This window comes from Equus przewalskii, chromosome 14 (assembly GCF_037783145.1).
Source record: "Equus przewalskii isolate Varuska chromosome 14, EquPr2, whole genome shotgun sequence".
In the NCBI taxonomy this organism is placed as follows: Eukaryota; Metazoa; Chordata; class Mammalia; order Perissodactyla; family Equidae; genus Equus; species Equus przewalskii.
The window spans coordinates 82,267,169-82,290,984 of record NC_091844.1 but is presented as its reverse complement, the minus strand read 5'-3'; the positions used below and the strand labels follow the sequence as shown (position 1 = coordinate 82,290,984).

The following is a 23,816-nucleotide window of genomic DNA, read 5'->3' as shown; positions in this document are numbered from 1 at the left end:
GTAGTGTTCTTCCATTCACATTCAGTTGGCCAGAAGCCAGCCATGTGCCCCCAACCTAACTGCAAGGGAGGCTGGGAAATACTTTTCTATGTCCAGGAAGAGAAATTAGATTGATTAGGATCTAGACAATTTCTGTGTAGTCCACCCTCTGGCCTCCAAATTCCCATGTTACTCTTCGTCCACGCATGGAACACAGTCAGTCCCTCCCGAAGGGGCCTTGACCCAATGTCCATCGTTGACCCAGCTCAAAGTCCTGGACGTCTGAGTGATGTGTAGACCCCCCACGTCAGGGTGTGAATCCTCATGGTAGAGCTCATGAACTAAAAAGACGAGCTATCCTCCCCACCCCCAAACTCCCAATGCACCACGTTGAGACAGGACAAGAGAATCATCATAAACGCTCCCTTTCGGAAAGGAGGAAAGCAGGAGATACACAGCAGTCGCTGGTTCAGGGCAATTCTGAAATCCTGGTGGGTGGACACTATAAGGCTCCCACACTGGGAAAGGCGGTTCCTTGATTAGGTTCTGATTCTGCTTTCTGGGAGGTTCTCTGTGGCTTCCCCCACGCCTCCCCCACTCCAGGAGGCACCCCCTGGTGATCAGTCTCCCACCCACATCTGAAGTGGGAGGTAGGGAGCCTGCTCTCCTAGGAATCTGCCCAGCTTTCAAAGCCTGCCTCTTGCCTGTAGAAGGTGGGGACTCCAAGGGCCTTTTCACTTTGTGTTTTTGCCTTTTGTTTTGCTTTAAGTAAGCTTTTTATTGAAATATAACATTATTATGGACTGAATAGTGTCTCCTCCAAATCCATATTGTTGAAGCCTTAACCCCCATTGTTTCTCTATCTGGAGAGAGGGCCTTTAAGGCGATGATTAAAGTCAAGTGAGGTTATGGGGTGGAGCTCTAATCCGATAGGACAGGTAGCCTTATAAGAAGGGGGAGAGGCTCCAGGAGTGTGCACACACAGAGGAAAAGCCATGTGAGGACAGCCAGAAGGCAGTTGTCTGCAAGCCAAGGAGAGAGGCCTCAGGAGAAACCAACCCTACCGGCACCTTGATGTTGAACTTCCAGCCTCCAGAACTGTGAGATAATGGATATCGGTCATTTAAGCTGCTCAGTCTGTGATACTTTGTCATGGCAGCCCAAGCAGACTGATACAAACATATATACTGAAAAAGGGCACAGACATTTAAGAGTAACAGCTCCTTGAATTTTCATAAAGTGAACATACCGTGTAACCAGCACCCCAGAAAAACCTCTTGCATCCCCTTTAAAAGATAATACCAAGAATTATCACCCTAGATTAGTCTGTGTGTTTTGACACTTTGTGAAAAGAGAGTCAATCCGTATGCACCATTTTGTATCTGGCTTCTTTCACTCAGAGTTATGTTGACAAGGTTTGTCCGTATATGTAATTACTGGTGTAACCCGTTGTGTAAACACCCTGCCGTCTATGTGTTCTCCTCTTGATGGACACTTAGGTAGTCCCTACATCACATCAGCACGTTGGCATAGCACGGTCTTTAAAAGACCAGACGTACACTTTCCTCTTGAGGCCACAGGCTCTTTCCAAGGTGTCACCGAGTGTATGACGGCCTGTTTGTGTTAAGTTTCAATCTCGGCTCCAACGAATACCTCGCAACCACAAACTCGGAGGCCTGGGGTCATTTAATAAGTGCTACTCAGGACAAGAGAATTCTGTTAAATTGTAACAAAAGGAATTGGCTCGTCTGTGGAGTTAGGCAGCCTGGTGCTTCCCTCAGCAGCTGTGTGTTGAAGGCCTTGTGTGTCCTGGATGCTGTGGGAGGACAAAAGAAATACAAAAAAACGCAGTCTCAGCCATCAAAATGTAGGTTTATCAGGATACTTGTTATAACGTAGAATATTCTGGCTCTTCTGAAACAAAGGCTTTGGATCTGAAAGCTAAAGTAGAAAGAAGACTTTGGTTACGGATGCCAACAAAGGAAGGTGTCACTGTTCACTCACTCATTCCTCCCTTTACTCGTTCATTTGACAAGTGGTTACTGAATATCTGCTGATTTCAGGCTCACTGCTGGGTCCTGGGGATACTGAGATGATTAAGAGATGTTGCCTGCCCGTGGGAGCTCACGGCCCAGAAGTGCACGGTGCGGTGAATCCTGAGCAGCTGTCTGTAGCAGGTCGGCTGGCACCAGTCTCAACAACTCCACTGAGCTGCAGAGACAGCAACCACGGCGGATCACTTTTCTTTGAACAATGGTGTGAGTTTTAAGGACAAAAGATTAAAACATGTTATGTGACTAAAGTACTTGAATTCTAGAACTTTGGGCCCATATTCATTATGGCTCTTTGGGTGCTCAGTACATGAGAACATAATGTTCCAGAATTGGGTGACTGAGATTTGAGACAATTTCAGAAGGTCCCAATAGCCTTGGATGGAAACTGGGCCAGTCAAACACCAGCTCCGGGCCCTCGGTCCTGGAAAAGACGGAAGGGACAACAGTAATATTTTCTGCAGTGCAGCAGGCTCGTCTTCCTGTTCTGCCCCAAAAGCTTGGCAGTCCCAGGGGAGAATCCGTTTCCTTGGCTTTTGCAGCTTCTTGAGCTGCCTGCATTCTGGATCCCGCAGCCCCTTCCTCCATCTTCAAAGCCAACAATGTCAGGCCAAGTCCTTCTCATGTCACATCTCTCTGTTCTCTCTCTCCTGCCTCCCACTTCCACTTTTAAGGACCCTTGAGATTACAGGGCCTGTCCAGATAATCCAGGATAATCTCTCTATTCTAAGGTCAGCTGATCAGCAACTCTGAATTCTATCTGCAAACTGAATTCCCCTTTGCCATGTAATGTAGCATATTTATCAGTTCTGGGGGTTGGACGTGGACCTCTTCAGGGGCCCATTATCCCGCCTACCATAGTAATGATCACAATTTGTAATTATTTATTACAAATTCGTTTTGTCTGATTTGTGAAGTCCATGAGGGCAGGCTCTGCGTCTTTGCTGCTTCTGCTGTGCCACAGTGCCCGGCCCGGTGCTAACACCCAGCAGGCACTCAGTGAGCACGTGCTGAGTGAAGGAATGAACGACCCTATAAGGCTGGTATTATTGTGCCTCTTTTATACATAAGGAGAGGTTCATAGAGGTAAAAAACTCACCCAAGTTCACAAAGCCACGGATCTTAGAGTCTATAATAATCAGGATGGGCTAGGTTATGCGTCACAACAACCAACCCTCATCTCAGTACCTTACAACAATAAAGGTTTATTTCATCCGTGCTACCTGTCTATCCTGGGTGGTCTACAGCTCTGCTCTGCATCAGCTTCACTCTGGGGCCCAGGTGCTGGAGCAGCCTCTGCCAGGGACATTGCTGTTCTCACGGCAGGGGGGAAAGGAGCTGCTGGCGCAATCACACACAGGCTCTGAAGTCTTCTGCTTGGAAGTGACACACCTACTCACTCCCACTCACAATTATTGGACCAAGCAGGAGACACGAGTTCAACTACTGAGGATTGCATTAGTTTGCTAGGGCCACCACAACAAAATACCACAGACTAAGTAGGTTAAACAACAGAAATTTATTCTCTCACAGTTCTGGAGGCTGGAAGTCCAAGACCAAGGTGCCAACAGGGTTGGTTTCTCCTGAGGCCACTCTTCTTGGCTTGTAGATGGCTGCCTTCTCGCCATGTCTTCACGTGTCTCCAAATACAGTCACATTGTGGATCAGGGCTTCAACATATGAATTTTGAGGGGATATAATTCAGTTGGTAAAAGTGATGTAACATTTTCCCGTAGGGAAGAGCATCATGGGGACTGAAAGTGGAACATCTGGCAGAAAATTTATATAATCTACGACAGATTCTAACCCAGCTTCTCCGACTCCGAAGTCCACTAAGGAGCCCTTGCTCTGGGATCTCTGGCAGTGGCTCACGGGCTCACTGAGGGGAGAGGCTCGGCTTGTTCATCTTTGTATCCTCCATGTTGCCTAAATGGTGGCTGGTGATGTGGGGTCGGTGAGCCGAGGAGTCGAAAGAAAGATTTCTTGGACTCTCAAGATCTGGCAGTAGTGCTCTTTTATTTAGAGAATAGTGTGTAATAGCATGGGGACAGGACCCATGGGCAGTCAGAGCTTCTGCTGCAAAAACTGAGTTGAGGGTAGGGCTAAATTTAAGGCATAGGTATGTGAGTTATCTCTTTACAAGACAAAGGAAAGAATATGTAAAAAGAGTTGTTAAAATGGTATCGGTCTGGTTATTGGGTGGTCCTATAACTTTTAGATAAGAATCAAACCGGATTAAGTAAATGGCAGAAGTCACCGCTTAAATATTATCTTCAGCTAAAGACAAAGGAGGATGTGGGGGGGGGAGGGGGGCGGCGTACAGTAGGGGGGGGCTGGGGTCAGTTACATGAGGTTGCCAGACAGTAAACAACTTAAGTTCTTGCCTTTGGCATTGATTAAGAGTTTCTAGAGATAAGGTCATCTCCCTTCTTCCTGGCACAGAGAGGAGGCATCTTTACAGATGGAGGTTTCCCTTACAAATGTAAATGTTTCCCAACAAAGGGCAAGCAAACCCTGCTCCTCAGAGTTGCTTTTATTAAAGGTAACCAGTCACCTTCTCATCTGCAGTTTTAAAAGTAACCAGCCTAAAATAATCCTCATCAGCTGGCACCTTATCGTGTTCAATAAGTCCTCCTATGTATGCACTATCATCATTTATTACGATGATGCTACACATCCCTTGATGACAATAGCTAACATTCAGGGAACACACGCCCTGGGTCAGATGCTGTGAGAAGTGCTTTACGTGGATATTCTCGTTACAACCCAGCAGTGATCCTGCGATGAAGGTATAGTTGTGCCTGTTTTTGATTGAGGAGACTGAAGTCAGGGAAGTTGAGTAACTTGCTCAAGGATACACAGGTGATGAGAGGAGTAAGGGATTCCCCCTAGCTTGTCTGCCTCCAAGCCCACGCGCTCCACTCCATGCTACCCTGCCTCTCCTCTCCTGGGGCTCCCCGCTGCTCTCGGGAGAGTCCAATTACCTGGGCATGGCCTCCATGGCCCTCCACGTCTGGCTTCTCTCTGGCGCCCCAGCTTCATCCTTAGCCTCTCCACTCCTCTGCTCTACTCGTGGTTGCCAAACTCTCACGCCTTCCTGATGTTGAATGTATTGCTGCCTCTGCTGGGGGATCCTCCTTTCCTCATTGGTGCTTGACTAGTTCTATGCGTTCCTCCAAACTCAGCTCAGAAATTATTCTTCACTTCACACCCATTAAGATGAGTATTACAAAAAAAAAAAAGGAAAATAACAAGTGTTGGCAAGGATGTGGAGAAATTGGAATCCTTGTGCCTTGCTGGTGGGAAGGTACAAAGGTGTGGCTGTTACGGAAGACAGTATGACCATTTCTCAAAAACTTACACATAGGATTACCATATGATCCAGCAATTCTACTCGTAGGTATACACCCAAGAGAATTGAAAGCAGGGACTTAGATATGCCAATGTTCTTAAAAATTGTACTCCAGTGATCACTGCAGCATTATTCTCAGTAGTCAAAAGGTGGAAAGGACACAAGTGTCCATGCACGGATAAATGTGGATAAACGAAAAGTGGTCTAATCATACAATGGAGTATTATTCAGCCTTATAAAGAAATGAAATTCTGATACATACTACAGTATGGATGAATCTTAAAAGCATATGTGCTAACTTACAGGCAGTATGTTATGTATATTCAATCAGCCACACACGTAAGGACAAATAGTATGATTCCACTTATATGAAGTACTTATATTAGTCAAATCCATAAAGGCAAAAGGTAGAATAGAGGTTTCCCGAGGCTGGGGGGAGGGAGTAATGGGGAGTTGCTGTTTGAGGGCTGCAGAGTTTCTGTTTGGGGCGATGAAGAATTTGTGGAGATGGACGATGGTGATGGTCGCCCAACAATGTGAATGTGCCTAATGCCACTGAATTCCATACTTAAAAATGGTTAACATGGATAATTTTATTTTATGTGTATTTTATCACTGTAAACAAACAAACAGAAAAAGACGTTATTCTTCTGGGCTCCCGAGGGGCCAGGGGCTTCTCTGGATCAGAACAGTATAATGTGCCGTTTTGTTCTCTGGCATCTCTGCTAGCGAGTGCTCCCTGGAGCCAGGGTCCACGCCGGGGACACTACGTGGCATAATTAGGTTGCTAATCTGTGTTTTCGTTTTAATAAGCAGAGAAGTGAGCGACCCTCATGCTGGTGCATTTTGGGAGCCTGCCCAGGTGCAGCAGGCTCCGTGAAGGTATGAGTCTCTGTGGGGAGCTGTGCGTTCATTCCACAGCCCAGAAGAGCTCTGGAATATTTGGCAGGGACTAATGATCTTGTCTCTGTTTCTCCAGGAGGATCAGGCAAGTTGGGATGGAGACCACACAGGTAGTGGAAGGCCACCTTTCTTAGAAGGGCCCGTCTGAGCAGGCATCAGGCCTGGAGAGGCTGGAAGATGGCCAACTCCATCATCAGTGCCTTGTGGGAGCTGTGACGGCCACAGGTACTCCCTGGGGGCAAAGTAGGGCAGTGCCCGCCAACTTGGAGAGAAAGGAAATGAGTGCGCCTTCTTCAGGTGAGAGGAATTAAGTTCCTACATCCCTGGAGGCAAAGAACGACTTTCTGGGCCCAGAGAAGGACCCCACTGTAATTCAATCAGTGATAGCATATTTAAGGGGGAAAATGAAAGAAAAATATGTAAAGTGCAGGAGGACATACGCTTCAACAGCACAATTTTTGATGGGCTGCCTAATACTCTTTCTTATGAACGTACCACCGTTTGTTTAACTGGTCGTCTGTTGTCGCCATTATTGTTTATTTTGCTATTATAAGTAAGGCTGCACTGACCATGGTACTCATTATCAGTGCATGATTATTAGCAACATCTGACTCCAGTTGGCTTAAATAGGCTAGAGCCTGAGGGCAGGGATGTAGCCCGTCTTCAGGAAGAGACCGGAAGTAGAGAGCGAAAGCCATCGGGTACTGAGACACTGCGCTGGCTCGCCCTTGCTCATCCCTGATCTCTTAGTGCATCTGCCTCATTCTTTCTTCTGTTTAGTCCGCATGGTGGAAGACGGTCAATGGGTTAGTCACCTAGGGCTGCCATAACAAAGTGCCACAAATTGAAAACATCAGAAATTTATTGTCTCATAGTTCTGGAGGCTAGAAGTCTGAAATCAGGGTGTTGGCAGGGCTGTGCTCCCTCTGAGACTGTAGGGGAATCCTTCCTTGCCTCTTCTAGCTTCTGGTGGTCTTCTGGCAATCCGTGGTATTCCTTGGCTTGTAGATGTGTCACTTTAATTTCTGCCTCCATCATCATGTGGCCTTCTCCCAGTGCGCCTGTCTCCTTTCCTCTTCTTAAAAGGACACCGGTCACACTGGATTAAGGGCCCAGCCTACTCCAGTATGACCTCATCTTAATTAATTATGTCTGCAGTGACTCCATTTCCAAATAAGATACATTCTGACGTACTTGGGGTTTGAACTTCAACATACCTTTTTTGGGGACACAATTCAACCCATAACAGCCCAGCACAGCCCTTAAGTTTTGACGTTTTTCTCTTTTAAGGGACCAGCTGAGAAATTTGTAAGCCAACTTCCAACTTCTCTGGGACAGAGTCCTGATCGGTGAGGGTTGTCTGTCCAGTCCTGTCAACAATGCCTGTGGATGGAGCCGGGCTGCAGAAGCATGGCTACGGGGACCAACCCTGTGACTGAGAGAGAGGCCAGTATCCCGACAGGGAGGGGAGGCCATCGGTCTGCATCACAGACATCCTGAACAGAGATTTTTTTTTTAAATTAAAATTTTCATCACTCTTGTTAGAATGACTATTATCAAAAAGACAAGAATAGCCAAGTGTTGGCAAGGATGTGGAGAAAAGGGAACACTTATGATCTATTGGTGGAAATGTAAATTGGTGCAGCCGCTATTGAAAACAGTATGCAGGTTCCTCAAAAAAATAAAAATGGAACCACCATATGATCCAGCAATTTCACTTCTGGGTATTTTTCCAAAGGAAACAAAAAAACTAACTTGAAAAGATATATACACCCCCATGTTCATTGTAGCATTATTTCTAATAGCCAAGACATGGAAACAACCTAAGTGTTCATTGACAGGTGAATGGATAAAGAAAATGTGGTGTATGTGTGTATATATATATATATATATATATATATATATATACACAAGAGAATATCATTCAGTCATAAAAAAAGTGGGAAATTCTATTTGAGACAACATGGATAGATCTTGAAGGCATTATGCTAAGTGAAACACATCAGATAGAGAAAGACAAGTATCATATGATTTCACTTACATTCAGACAGTAACAAACAAACTCATAGATACGGAGAAGAGATTGGTGGTCGTCAGAGGTGGGGATTGGAGGGTGAGTGAAATGGGTAAAGGGGGCCAAAGGGTACAAACTTCCAGATATAAAATAAATAAGTCCCGGGATGTAACATACAGCATGGTGACTATAATTAATAAGACTATATTGTATATTTGAAAGTTGCTGAGAGAGTAAATCTCAAGAGTTCTCATCCCAAGAAAAAAAGTCTACAACTGTGTGCTGATGGATGTTAACTAGACTTGCCGTGGTGATCATTTCACAATATGACATTTACGGAATCGTTATGTTGTAACATTAATATAATACAATGTTGTATGTCAATTATACCTCACTTTAAAAACTTTCAAACACACAGAAATACCAAAAGAATTTTTCAGTGAGCACTCATATACCCATTACTCACTTTCTGCAATTAATATTTTACTATATTTGCTATACTCACAACTATTCACCTATACACGATTATTTTAAGGCTCTTGGTTTATGCTGCCAAGTTGTTTGCTAGATGTGTTGAATCAGCTTGCAGTTCTATCAGCAGTATGTGAAGGTGTCAGCAACAACGCCTTCCTAAAGACCTCAAAGGAATATATTCCCAAGTGTGGGAATGTCTGACGCTGGCCACAGTTGGGGTAGATGCTTATGGACTGAGAAAGAAATTTTAAAATAACTTTTTATTTGGAAATAATTTCAAACTCACGGACAAGTTGCAAGAATAAAAATAGTACAAAGGGCACCCATATACCCTTTTCCCAACGTCATGTGTTATTAACCTTTTATCCCATTTGCTTTATAATACATGCGTTGTGTGTGTGTTTTGTGTGTGTGTGATTATTCTCTTACATAACTACAGTAAAGATATCAACTTCAGCCAATTTAACATTGCTACAATACTTTACTTTGTTAGTTGACCCATTAATGTTCTTTTTTTCCCCCAAAGCATTTCCCCTCTCTTTTCTAGCATCCAGCCTAGAGTCAGGTGTTGAATTAAATCGTGAAGTCTCTTTAACCTTTTACTCTGGAACATTTCCACGGCCTTTGTTTGCCTTTTATGGCATTGACTTTTTGGAAGAACATAGTTCCTCTGCCCTGCATTTTTGTGATACAACATTCCCTATTTGGGTTCATCTATTGTTTTCTTGTGATTAGATTCAAGTTATGTATTCTTGGCAGGAAGTCTGCGTAAGCAATGGGCATTTTTCTTTGTGAATCTTTCCTCTTGTCCTACTCATTTCACCCCCCAAGATCACAGACAGTGAATTTTTACTTCATAGAATCAGATTATTGAAGAGTTGAGGAAGGCCTCAACCTTCCTTTTATGGGGGCCGGGGATGGAAGTGGTGAACGAGGGAGAGATGTCACATGATCTGGCCGAGGACGCGTCCTGGGCATGTGCTCGGCACACTCCAGGCTTTCAGGAAATGTGTTCATTTGATTAGTTAATGTCAGATCAAAGACTAGAACCAAGTTTTTGATTCCCATATTCGTTCTCTCTCCCCTTGACCTTGCTGCCTCCTCCAAGACTTCTCTGACTTTCCAGTCTTTCATGCTGGAATTTCTTCGCTGATGTACGTGATGAATGGAATCCACTATGCAAACACACGCCATGGCAACTCCAGCCTGCTAGGCACCACTCTGCCTTCCCTCCCACTCAGGAAGCCCGTGTGGCTTTGCGTGAGTGACAGTGACACTATTAAAAGGCTAACCTTGACTCTTCTCTAATTTACATAAAACAGTAAATGGTTTACAGACAAACATACTTTATTATTAGCAACGAGTCACTTGCCTCAGACCTAACAACTGGTGGTGCCCCTGTTATGACATAATAGGGAGAGTTATGGCTGCAAACCTCCTCCATCCAGCTCCAAGGGTCTCCGGCGCGAAGGCTGAGTTCTAATCATCCTGGCCGTCTTTCTGGGTGGGAGCAAAGAACTCTCCCGAAGCACCGGTCTTGAGAATGTCTCTTATTTTGGGGCTCGAGGCAGAGATGGCTAGCTGGCCACCAAAATCGGTACTCTTCTCCTCCATTATAATAGAATTGTGGCCAGGTGCGTGGCTGCCCCGTCACACCAGTCTTCCCAGTTGCCCTGGCAGCTGTCCGAGTCCTCACACGTGGAATGAGAGAGCAGGTGGTGTTGGAGCTGCTTAGCCTGGGACTCCCTTCCCTCTTCCCCCAGCTGGTACCCAGATGGGGGGCACGCCCAGCTTCCACCACACAGACCATTGCAGTGCCCTTGGGGATGGGGAACAATGATGGAAGGAACCTGAGTCTAGAATGACCGTGAAGATCAGTGCTGCCCCAGCTGTTACCTTATAGAGAAAGAAGATTCTATAGCTTTTAGCCATCGTATTTTGAAATAATTTGTCAAAGCTTTACTTTGACTCGTACAGGGCTCATATTCTCATGGTGGTGATTTTGGGCTAATGCACAAATAGAGAGGCCCGGGGCAGACTCCTCCAGGGCACACGTGCATTTTCCTAGGAGTGTTCCTCTCTACATTTTTTCCTTCATTCTGAGGCTCAAATTACAGGCAGAATAGGTTCTTGTTCTCAGTAAGGATAGACAAGTGGAAGCTTTTTTTTCAATTGTAGTAAAATATTTTTTGTTGCTAGTGCCGTTGAGTCAATTCCGACTCCTGGCAGCCCTGGTTAGAGCAGAGTGGAACCCTGTCCGGTCTTTTGTGCCATCCTCTCACCTTCTGGTGATATATCAGACGATGCTCTGCTGCTGTCTATAGGGTTTTCATGGCCAAGTTTTTGGAAGTGGGTGGCCACGTCCTTCTTCCTTGTCTGTCAGTCTGGAAGCTCCACTGAAACCTGTTCACCATGGGTGACCCTGCTGGTACTGGAAATCCTGGTGGCATAGCTTTCAGCAACATGGCAACACACAGCCACCATAGTACCACAGCTGACAGCCGGGTGATGTGGGTCCCTGACTGGGAAACGAACCTGGGCTGCTGTGGTGAGAGCCCTGAGTCTTAACCACTAGACCCCTAGGGCGGGCTGTAGTGAAATATACACATCAGAAAATTTACCATTTTGACCATTTCTTAAAAGGTGTACAGTTCAATGGCAGTAAGTACATTCACATCATTCTACTGTCACCACCATCCCTCTCCAGAACTTTTCATATTCCCAAACTGAAACTCTGGACCCATTAAACAAAATCCTCCATTTCTCCTTTCCCCTGGCAACCATCCTTCTACTTTGGGTCTTTGCGAATTTGACTCCTCCAGGTGCCTCATGTGAGTGGAATCATACAGTACTTGTCCTTTTGTGTCTGGCTTATTTCACTTAACGTAATGTCCTCAAGGCCCATCCATGTGGTGTGTGTCAGAATTTCCTTCCTTTCCAAGGATGAATAACAATCCACTGTATGGCTAGACCGCAGTTCGTGTAGCTATTCATGCACAGCGGGCACTTGAGCGGCCTCCACTTCCGACTCCTGTGAATCAGGCGGAGGCGTTCACTCTGGGAGTTTCCTCTGCTGATCGGGCGCATTAGCTGCGGCGGCCGTTGGACACTGATGGGACTTTTCCTTGCCAGACAGCCTAGGAGTAGCAGCTCAGGCTGAAAGTGAGAAGAGATGAGTGAGGTGGGGATGCGGGAAACCTTTATCCAGTGTTCCTTATATGTGGGCAGTGTGCTGGGTGTTTACATATGTGGACCTGTAAAAACTGCCTTTATTGATCAATAAAAGGATATAGTGCTGAAAGACCTTGTTTGCAGAACGCAGAAACTGTCAGAAAGTTCACTATTTGCCATCAGTTAGGCAAGAACAGATTACCCCTCTCTTGCCTGGCAGAGCTGAGTCGCTTTGATGCTAAGAAGCAGCCTCGATTCCCAGCCTAGGGCTTTCTGGACACAACATCACACATTCATCTTGCAGTTTCCAAGGAAATAGGACCCCGAGTCCACTTTGTAGTCCAGATCTGATGTGAATCCCTCTCTACACAGCCCTGTTTTGCTTTAGGCCTATTTAAACACTGCTTCATTTAAATTTTACCTAAACTCTACCCTTTTCCAAAATCCTACAGTAATCCTGTTTCTTCCTCTGGTGAGGGTTTTTCGCAGTTTCTCTGAAGGGCCCCCTCCCTGTTACAGGAAGCCACCAAGCCTAACTTGCTTGATCTTCAGATTTGCCCACGGTGGTCTTTACCAGACAGGATGGTTCACACGTTTTATTTCATTTAATCCTCACACAAACCCCAGAAGTTAGACATCACTCTTCTCCGTGTACAGGAGGAGAAACTGGAGGCGGAGAAGTCCTTCTCAGGGCAGCAGCGGGCGGCTGGGTGGCTGGGGCTGGAAGCACCTGCAGGCTTGCTCACTCGTGCGTCTGGATGTTGATGCTGGCTGTGGCCTGGGACCTCAGCGGGACTGTTGGTTGGAACACCTACTCCTGCCTCCCCCTGTGGTCTCTTCACATAGGCTGGTTAGGTTTCCTCTCTGGTCTGGAAGTTGGGTTCAAGAGCGAGCAACCGGAGAGTCAGGAAGAAGAAGTTGCCAGGTTAAGGCGTGGGCCTGGAAACAGAATTAGTGGAGCAGCCACAGAGCCCAGATTCATGGGGTGAGGGACAGAGACCCACCTCTCAGTGAGAAGAGTGTCAAAGAATTTTATGGCCATGTTTTCTTGTGTGTGTGAAGAAGATTGTTGCTGAGCTAACGTCTGTGGCAATCTTCCTCTGTTTTGTATGTGGGACGCCACCACAGCATAGCTTGATGAGTGGTGTGTAGGTCTGCACCTGGGATCCAAACTTGTGAACTCTGGGCCATATGGCCATGTTTTAAAAGAGGCTTCAGAGATTTATTTTATTAAGGAAATTAAGGAATTGGAAATTTATTCACAGATTGGAATGCCCTTTCTCACTTCTCTGCTTTTCAGATGTTGCCATCCTGTATAGCCCTGCTGAAATCTGCCTCGTTTTTCCCTGTTTCCTCTCAGTTGAAATTAGTCATGGCCTCAGCAGCTCTCTCATGGCTTACCTCACCTCACCTTTGCTGTCTCTACTGTTGCCCTGTAAGCGAGTAGAGGGCAAGATTTAGTCAATCCATTTCATGCCTCATAGGGCCGAACAGAGTGCCCCCTCCATGGGAGTACCCAATAAATGAGCGTTGAATAAATAAACAATGATGGGGAAGCCAAAGGGGTAGAGAGAAGAGAAAGAAGGGTCGGGGAAGCCAGCTTCCCCTGGCCGCTGGCTGTGCTGCTGGGTGTTGCCTCCTATTCAGCAATATCTGGATTGATGTTAACCAAACATCCAGAAAATGGAAGCATTGTTGGAGGACACAGAGCTTTTCCCTCGGCAGGGTCGGAAGTGTTCTTGTGACTTTAAAGATCCTTGCCAAGGGCAATACCAAATGATTTCTAATGTAGTTCGGCAAACAGAGATAACTGGGCATATGCTCCTTGTCTGGGAACCTTGTCTAAGGAGGCATTTCACAGAACAACACTATCTCCATCCTCTCTGTCATCTAACGAGTCAAATACGCGGCTCAGGTATTGACCCAGTGGCATTTGGCTAGTGTTCTGGACGGCTTTACATTCCTAAACTATTTTCAAGGCTTCTAGGCAAATCTAAAACCAAAAAATATGACAGCCACTCCATAGTTTGAGCCTCTGTTATTAGATATTGCTGTTCTAGCAAGTCTCAGGAGACAGGCAGTGAGCAAAGCTTCCTGCGGACAGAGACATGGCCTCACCTTTCTGAATCTCATCAATGGCCTGCGTCTTTAGCGAGGGCCATGGAAAGTTTTTATGCCCTGCATCCCGTGACTTGTCTGGGGCTCATCTTACAATACTCCAGGGTCTTGGGTTGGCTTGTACTCATCTGGTCTGGGACTAGACTATGACGGATGGTATGCTGGATTCATTTCTCCAGAAGTAGAGATGTCTGTACAAATCACCTTCCTCATTTTTTGTGTGTGTGTGTTAGAGGTTGAAGGCCTGATGCTAAAGAATCCAAGGGGCAAAACCCAAGGCGTTAGTCCAGTTAGCGTCAGCCAAGCTCACCAGCCACAAGATGCTCATCCCTCTGCTCCAGCCCCATTGTCGCTGTCTTCGTTAGTTACCACTTGGAACACAGCAGCGGCTTCCTAGTTCTTTGTCCTGCCTCTAGTCTCTCACCAGCTCTAATTCATGGTCTTCCAGAATGTTATTTCCAAAGCTCACGTTGTTCTCTTCCTTAAAACCCTGACATGGCTCTACATGATCTTCACATTAAAGTGGGAGAAGATTAAGAAGAAGAAAACAAACCTTTATTCACTGCCTGCTTTTCCCAGACACCTTCCTATTGGCATAAATGGCACCACTGTCCATCCAGTTGATCAAGTGAAAAATCTCGTTGCACCTTCTTTCTATCACCAGCTCCCAACGTTCATCAGCAAATTCTGATAACTCAAACACCAAAACATACTGAAAATATGTTGACATTTCCCTCATTTTCACACAACTACCACCGCCCTGGTCCCAGTGCTTATCTAGACTTGCAGTGGCCTAGTGGAGCGGACGTTGTTGGTTTCTCGTTGTAGTGGAGGCTGTGATGTGCCACCCAGACCCTCCTTCAGGACGCAGCTCTCGTCCCTTCAGTTGCTGGGAGGGCTGGTGCTGCGGCCTCAAGCTGGGTTTCTCCCCTGGCTGCAAAGAGCTGCCTCGCCCAAGGTACCTGCTACAACACAGATCAACCTTGAAGACATTGTGCTGAGTCAAAGGCACCAGTCACAAAAGACCACATCTTATAGGATAACGTTCAGATGAAAGTCCAGAATAAGGAAATCTATAGAGGCAGAAAGTAGGTTAGTGGTTACTTAGGGCTGTGGGGTCAAGAGGATGGAAGAATCGCTAAACAGTATGAGATTTCTTTTTGAAGCGATGAAACTGTTCTAAGATTGACCATGGTGATGATTGCACATCTCTGTGAAAATAGTGAAAACCACAGAATTGTGCACTTTGATTGGGTGAACTGTATGGTATGTGAATTATATCTCAATAAGATATTTAAAAAAATGTTAAAGATGTTACGATGTTAAAAAAAAAAGTGAACAACTCCGCAGTGGCTTTCCATAAAACAGAAGAAAAATGCCCCCTTGTCACCAGAGCTAAAAGGTCCCACCTCTGACATCATCTAGAACTTCCCTCCCTCCCTCATTCCTCTCCAGGCACACTGATCTTCTTCTCTTCCTCAAATACTGCAGGCTGGGTCCCTGCCTCAGGGCCTTTGCACGAACTGCTCCTTCTTGTCACTACAGTCTCAGTGTATGTGTCATGTCCTCAGGCTCTTCTCAGACCAACCAATCTGAAGTTGGTCTGGGAGTGCCCCCAGTTGGGTACTTGATCAAACACTGTGTTTATTTTTCCCATAGAACTTGTCATAATTTGTAATTCACTCAATTATTTTTGTATTTCTTTGTGTATTGTCTGTCTCCTCCTCTAGAATGTACACTCTGTGAAGGAAGGAGCCAGGCCTTTTTGTGCAATGACGAACTCTCGGTCTAGAACAGTGTCTTGCACGTACTTAATAAATTTTAGCTATTGACTGGAATTTTAATGAAAATGTAGACTTTCTAAAGAATTACAGGAAACAATTTTATATTTCCTTGTAATTCTTTAGATCTAGAGTAAAAAATAGCATTTATGAAAATTCAGCCTTTTTTCATTTTTACTCTATTTTTAAATTTTTTACTGCAATTAAAAAAATTAACAGACTTTATTTTTTAGATCAGTTTTAGGTTCATGGCAAAGTTGAGTGTAAAGTCCAGAGAGTTCCCGCATGTCCCATGCTCCCCCACACCCACAGCCTCCTCCGCTATCAGAGGGGAACATTTGTTACAATTAGACCTATGCTGACACATCGCTGTCCACCAGCCCATCCTTGACGGTAGGGACCACTCTTGGCGTTGCGCATTCTATGAGTCTCGACTAATGTATAAGGACGTGTATCCACCATTACAGTACCATATAGAGTACTTTACTGCTCTGAAAATCTGTGCTCTGCATGTAAAAACGTATCAGAAATTCACTGGGTCTGGGAGAGTCACAGAGGCTGAAGGGAGGTGGAACAGTAAACTGCAGTTTGTCAAGGATCCCTTTTAAGAGGTCCAGCATCAAGGCCACAGTCATGGGCTTGAGCGCCCAGTTCTAGCAGAAGCCCCCCACCTCAATCTGGTGATATCGCTGAGGCTCTGTCTCCCCTCCTCCTTGCTTGCAACCAGGACACGGGAATAGAGGGACAGCAAAATGCCACGTCTATGCTTGGTCATTGCCGGGGAGGGTGACATTGAGCTTGCCCTGGCCTTGCTCTCTGTCCCTGCCTCTCACCCCCTGCTGCTAGTCCCTTCTGGACTCATGTCTGATTCCCATGAGGACAGAGCACTGTGAGTAAGACACCTCTGTGAGAATTTGGGGCACAGCATGCTCCTTGGAAACTCTGGAGGGCAGCACAAAGGTAAAATGACCTCCCGCTCTGGCTCTGTGGGGCCAGGGTCTTGGTTCCCCAGCACACACGGCTCCCTGGGGAGATTCTCAGGGGGTACTGCTGAGCCCAGGTGCCCTGATCAGTGACATGGGACTCATGCCTGTGAATAGGATGACTCCGCAAACCCACAGGTTGGTGTGGCCTGGGGACCTTTGATTGTCTCATCTCCCTGCCAAGCTGGCTCCTCCTCAGGAATTCTGTCTTCAGTGACCAAGTCATTCGAGGCAGAAGCTGGGGGTTCATCCTGGACCCCTCTGCTCCTCTCCCCCGGGGCTGGGTCCCCAGGCAGTTTCCACTACTGTGCTAACCTCAGCAGGTCTCCACATTCCCCGCAGCTTCTCGTCTGGCTGCATCTTCTGTCTCCCAGGGGTCTTCTCGGCCTCCCGGTACTCAGAACCCCACCTGATGGACACCACGCCTCCCTGCCCCCGCCCTGGGCAGCCCCCAGGACACTTGGGTTTCACATCCCTTCTCCCTTTGCTGGTTGAGCAGTTGGCTGCCTCCTGCTTTGGAAGCTCTCACTCCCACACCTCCACACCCGATATTGCCTGTCACTTTGCCAGAAGCCATAACACCAAGGATGTTGACTTTCTGCTCTCCAAACAAAAGATCCTGTGCTTACCAGGATGTGCCCTCATTATCAGGACAGGGGATTAGAAACGACTTTTTTCCTTTCACAGAGTCAGTTAACCAAACCCTGCCAAATTTGAAACCTAAACAAGGTTTCTCCTCTCCATGCACACAGACCCTGGCCTAGGTCAAGGGTCAGCATCTCAGGCCCGAACTGTCACAACAGCCTCCTTGCTTCACCTCCTTTTAGTTCTCTTCCATTCCATTCTTCCCTAGAATTTTCCAGAGCTTTCCAGAGGTTGAGAGAGGCCCTGACCCCTTCCTTATTTTATTTTTTGACATACTAAAACCCAAAGACATGTCTAAGCAGGGTTACAAGGTTATATGGATTTCACATGTTTGCTTTAAACAGAATGAATGCTTCAAATAAAAAAATGTAATGCTATCCAGTGGTGCTAGTCACAAGACAATCATAGAATTTTTTGTTAATATAGGGCATTCCAAGTGGTGTAACCTGAGAAGAACACACAAGTCCAAAGTAGTTTCACGAAGATGACATTCTTTTTCCCTGCCAGTAGGTCCTTGGACCCAAATGTTGAACCGCCTTTGGAGGTAACCTCTGAAGTCCCCCTGTGGATCCTTTGAGAATTAGGCCAGATGGTCCTTTCGGCCTCCTGCAGTGGCACAAGCCAGACTTCAGCGGCTCCGGAGGCTGCACTGTGAAGTCCAAGTGCCTTAGCGAGCCCGCTCCCCACCCTCCACGCTCCAGCCACCCTGGGGCGCTCCAAGTCTTGCAGGAAGCCTTTGCTCTCTGGCTGTCTTTGCCTAGAAGGCCTGTGTCCCCCCCGTCCTTGGCTGACTCTCATTCACCCTCTAGTCTAAGACCATGTGTTCTCTTTCTAGGTGCTTCCCCACACCTGCCCCCAGGGAGGTCGAGGGGAGCTCTTCCTCTTACCACAGTGTGTGGAAAGGTTTGTCTGTGTCTGCCTCCTCCTGTGCTCTGCGAGCAACCAGAAGACAAGGCCCATGACTTGGTCACCTTGACATTCCTAGCTCCCAGCTGGGCCCAGGGAAATGGAGGAATGAATGTTCCAACGAATAAATGAATACATGAAGGAACGCCACAGAGCTCTATGCTTATCAGTTCTCGGTTTGCTTTGGGCTGGGTAGTTTTGTTTGAGCTGGTGGAACTTGGTGAACTGGCAGGACTGCTGCAGCCAAGTTCTGGTGCCAGGCCAAAGTCCCCTTATCAACCTGTGCTGGGGGGCGTGGCTACCGTGCAGGAGTGTGTACAGAAAAACCACCAGGTGGCGCTCAGTCGCCGTGCCAGACAGTTGCAATCCACTCCCTCCTTTGCAGGGTCCAGGGAGCATCTTCCAAGAGACTACCGATTATTCCAGTCTATTTTGTGGAAGGAGTACCCATGAGCTCACTCTAAAATACAAAATCCTAAATCCCAAATCCAGCCTGTGGAGGCAAAACAATTTTGTAAAAAATGTCTAAATTCAGTTAAAGGGACTAATTTCTGTCCAAGTAAATATACGGAAAGTAGCCTCAGCTTAGAGGTTGTGGCTTAGCTGCACTGCTTATACTGTTCCTCTGGTCACCTTCTGCTCCAGCAGCCAAGGCTCTAGAAAGGGCGTGGCTGTGCTCCTGGACACTCATGGAGCCTGTCTTCTTAGAACAGACCGGAACCCAGGTCCACTACCCTGGGACCTCCTTACCGCAGTCAGCTGCTCGTCAAGAGGCAAATGCGTACAGTGCCATGGTCTACTCTGGGCAGGAACTGCTCAGAGCGGCTCTTAAGGGGAACATCTCATTCTACCACCACCTAACCTCTCGGCCCCCTTCTTGTACTTGGGAATGACTCCTTCCTGCACGGGCTCCAGCCTCTCCCTGTCCCTGAGCTGTGAGGTGGTCTTTCCCACCCTGCTTAACTCTCAGGGCCCTTGGGGAAGTGGCGAGAACAGCGCTAGGCTCCAAGCGTCTTCTGAAACAATCCCTTGAACCAATTTCTTTCTTTCTGGGACTCCTTTTACTTACAGCCGGCTTGGGTTAGTCTCACACTTGACAGTTGGAGCCACACATGAATTGACTGCCGTAGAATGAGTATGACGAGTATTAGATTTGAAGCTGGACATGTGGGCTTTGCATTGATTGGCTCTGTGACCAGTCACCCCCGCCCACTTAGCCATCCCTTGGCCCTTGTGGCCAGGGCTGCAGCTCTGCCCACCTCCAGGGGCCCTGTTTATACTGTAGTCTATGTAAATGGTGCCCTCTTGACTTGAGCTCCAAGGCTATTCCACCTTTGCAAAGTCACTCGGCTTGCTAAGGATCCTCTGCCCTGCTCACAGTGCCTGGGAGAAGGCGCCCAATCTCTTCTTGACTGAAAGCCTCTTCTGGCACTGTGGCCACAGCCCCTCAACTTCTAGCTTCAAATACTGTGTTTTGTCTGACAGCCCTATCCACAGGACAGGGGTAAATCCTTGCCAGGCTTCTTTATAGCCCGGATGGGATGGGTCACCGCAGGATAAGTCAGGTGCAATGGGCAACCTTTGGATCACGCCATGAGGCCCCAGCCACCTCATGCCAGGAAGGGGTACCCTGTTACCATGGACTAAATATTTGTGTCCCCTAAAATTCATATGTTGAAACTTAATGCCCGATGTGATGGCATTTGGAAGTGGAGCCTTTGAGAGATGATCAGGGACGTGAGGGTGGAGCTCTCAGGAGTGGGATTAGCGCCTTTATAAAAGAGATCGCAGAAAGCTACTTTGCCCTTCCACCATGTGAGGTTAGAGTGAGAAGGCGGCAGTCCAGGATGTGCATCTTCCCCAGAAACTGAATCTGCTGGCACCTCCATCTTGGACTCCCCAGGTTCCAGAACTATGAGAAATAAATGTGTTTTTTGTTGCTAAGTCATCCAGTCTATGGTATTTTTTGTTATAGCAGCCCAAACAAAGACACTTGCCTGGCAGGCATAGGTCATCTGGTCACTGGACCCTCACTGGACACGAGTTAATTGACCCCAGAATCCCCATTTGTCTGTGACCCTCTCTGAGTCTGACATGATGGAGTTTCTGAGCTGGAGACCAGTGCCTGGTCATGGTCCTCTTCTCCCACCTGCCACCATCCTGGCCCTCTGTTGAACTTCTCCGGGCAGCCAGCCATGGGGAGTGAATGTCATTTCCCTTCCCTACCCCAAACATCACTCCCTTCCATGTGCCAGGCTCTCTGCTGGGCACTGGAGACAGAGAGGGGAGCAAGCCAGGGTCCCCTAGGTCTCTGAGATCATCCCAGTGTGGTGACATCAGCACCGAGGTGCTCTGGGAGCACAGGGAGAGGAGCGGAGCGGCCATCCCGGAGGAGCTGTGTTCTTTGTGGCTTACAGAAGTGGAGGGCATTTGCACCCACTCCTGAATCAGAGACTGGACCCAGACAAGGAGAGGCTTAGCCTCCTGAATTGACCCTGCACTGGGCCACACCCTGTGACACACCCTCAACAGACCAAAGAGAGAGTGTGTGGAGCTGAGGCTGAGAGCCAAGACCCCAATCCTAGGTTACAGCTTCAAGAAGGCAAATTGGAGGTGGAGCACGCGCAATGGTTCCGTGGGGCCGGTGGGGGGGCTCTCTGGTGGCTGGGGGGCTGTTGGGCAGGCTGATGCGCAGTGGCACCTAAGTTCTCCACTGGGCCTCGCCCAGCCCAACACTCCAGCGCCATCCAACACTGTCCTCTGTACCCATCCTGAGGATCCAAACCCGCAACAGCGGATCCAGGAAAAAACAAGGAGCCAACAAAAGCAGGATCCAACAAAAACCAAGCTTTATCCTTTGTTTGTTTTATATCACAGCAAGGAAAAAGGAGTTAATATCTTTTTCAAATTGTAAATCAGTGTAACTATGTTATAAACATTTTTGATGATATGAAAGAAAATAATTCCCATTATCCACTCTCCCAGCCCAACCCTGGTTGGAGCTCATTTCTCAACAGGTGTTCACTGAGCACCCGCTGCATTCCTGGCACAGCCCAGGTTCTGGGGATGCACAATGAGAAGGACGACAATCCTGCAATCGACAGCATTCAAGTCGAACACACACAGCCTGCTCAGGGCCCAGCAACTCCACACAGGTCCAGATCTGCCTGAATACATTGCAAGGGCAAAGCCAGGCAGAGCTGATCCTGGGCTTCACGCGGGGGTCCTCGGTGCGGCAGTGACTGCAAGGGGCCCCCAGGGGTCACGACTGCTCCTGAGCTGTGCTGGTTACTTGGGCTGTACCCTCAGGATTTGTGCACTGTTCTGCTTGTGTGTTGTACTTCAGAAAGTGTCTACAGTAAGAAGTGGGTGCCGTGGTGAGCTTGCAGACCAGCTTCCTCTGGTCACCAGCTGGCCCCAAACTCCCGCCTGTGGCCTGGCTGAGTCTTCCTGTGGCACCCTGGTTTGGGGCAGCATCTTCCTGGGGCCAGGCCTCGGAAGGCCAGGTCCAGGGCAGAGGAAGGCATTTCCCAAGAGGAGGGACAATGGCTTTGGGGGTCTGGATGTGCCTTGCAACAGAAACAGGGAAAGGAGCTGGTAAGGACCAAGTGGGCTGGCCAGGGACCTGCTGGGGACAGAGGATAAGCAAGGCCAGGGTTGGTCTAACTCACTCCTGTCGCTGAGCTCCAGGCCCAGAGGAGCCAGAGTCCTGGAGGCCCCCAGAATGCCAGCCTTCTGGGGTGACTTTTCTTAAAGGGCGTCGAGAGAGAATGGTAGTGAGCGTAATGGGAGAGAGCACCCAGGAGACATTAGGGTATGGAGAGAAGCCAAGGGTCCCCATTCCCTCGGGGCAGGGCAAGTAGAAAGCACGCTCCTCATCCACTTGGGGCAGGGTCACCCGCAGAGTCCTGGCCACGTGGCAGGGACAGCTTAGGCCGCAGCCCTTCCAGCCCAGCCCCTGGTGGTCAGGCCAGCTTTGCAGACGGGCAGATGTCAGTTTGGCCCCCAGGCGTGATGTGGCCCAGGCTGGCTCCTGTGTGATTCAGGGTCTTCTCCCCTCTCCCCCTCATTCCCCCTCCACTCCCCCTGCTCTCCACAGCTGCCACCACCTTCTCCCTCTCTGGAATTCCTGCGATCAGGATGGCTGGGAGGCAATTCTCTGGGCTTCTCCTCCACTGTTATTTCTGCAAGCTCACGTGTGCCCCACTCCCACTGGGGGTTTTCAATCAGTCCTAAGTGGGGGTGATAAATATCACAGGCAAGCGGAGGGGCCCTGGGACCTCACAAGCCCTCAGAAGGGGGCTTGTTCCCTGACTCCTGCCAGGTGAACCAGGCTGGCTGTCTGCTCAGAACATTTCTGAGCCCCTTCTCAGAAGTTCCCGAATGCCAGTGTACGTGGCAAAGGCCTTTTAAGCCCCTTGAGGAGGGATGCAGCCTCTCACACTGATGACAGGTTGCATCTCCTGCAGGGCAGGGCAGCAGACTCAGGCTCACGTGCATTCCCAGGGCGAAGCACCTGGCACACGGCGGGCTCTCCAATGATATTGATGAAATGAGTGGATATGGAAATCGAGGCCAGAAAGGTTAAACGATGTCCCCATGCCTTGGAAGCTACAAAGTGTCTGGAAGTGAGAGTCTGGGCACCGGGATCCTGGAGTGCAGCCGGCACCTGGTTATTAGAAGCTGTGGGTTCTCACAGTGGAGAATCTTCCCTTTCTCCCAGTCCTCGCCCAGCCTCTCTACATTTCACTTATCTTGTGATGATGCCACAGGAAACGGGATTCTCAAATAAATTCATCTCCCTCCACCACCCCCCAAACTTCTGAAGAAGATTTAAACCCGGCATTACGAATTTTCTAAATACTGTTGCAAAATCCTAACAGCTTATACAGTGAGCACAATGCAGATCTGAAGAAAAATCCCCGGGGGAATTTTTATCTTTTCTCTGGCGACGGCAGCTGCATGATTTCAAAAAGACGCAGCAACTCAGTCTCTATTCAGGCTCCACTTCTGAGCAGAGATTAAAAAGGTAAAATTCTCGAACTGAATCAAAGGGAAGCTCTATTTCTATGTGGGCCACAGATGCTGCCCGCAGCAGTGCGCTTGGGAGAGAAAAGGACTCTCAGTGGAGAGGGAACATTCTGGAACCTTCTCAATTTGTATCCTTCCTCCTCTGAGAGGCTCCCTGGTGCCAGTACAGACCTCTGGCAGGCGCCACCCTGTGGTATCGCCCCACGCATCCACTTTCTCCTTGCCCCTCCAGACTCGGGGTGGGGTCTCATTGGGCCCTCAGCACCAGGTCTGTACTGATGAGGTGCTTGGTAAACAGTTGTTGTCTGGATGAAGGATTGGGGCCCCCGTGGCCTGGGGGAGTTGGGTTCTTTGTTACAAACACAAAGAGGTAGGTCTCTTCCTTCCCTTTGGACATTTAGCGCCAGC

General features: G+C 48.0%; 1 long non-coding RNA gene across 1 annotated transcript; it reads right to left on the bottom strand.

The window, feature by feature from the left end:
• Window positions 1-1,650: 1,650 nt before the first annotated feature.
• Window positions 1,651-2,234, bottom strand: LOC139075649 (uncharacterized). The gene is made up of 2 exons (XR_011526261.1): window positions 1,984-2,234; window positions 1,651-1,795 (listed from the first exon to the last, which is right to left on the bottom strand). It is a non-coding gene; the product is annotated as an uncharacterized lncRNA (long non-coding RNA).
• Window positions 2,235-23,816: the final 21,582 nt, after the last annotated feature.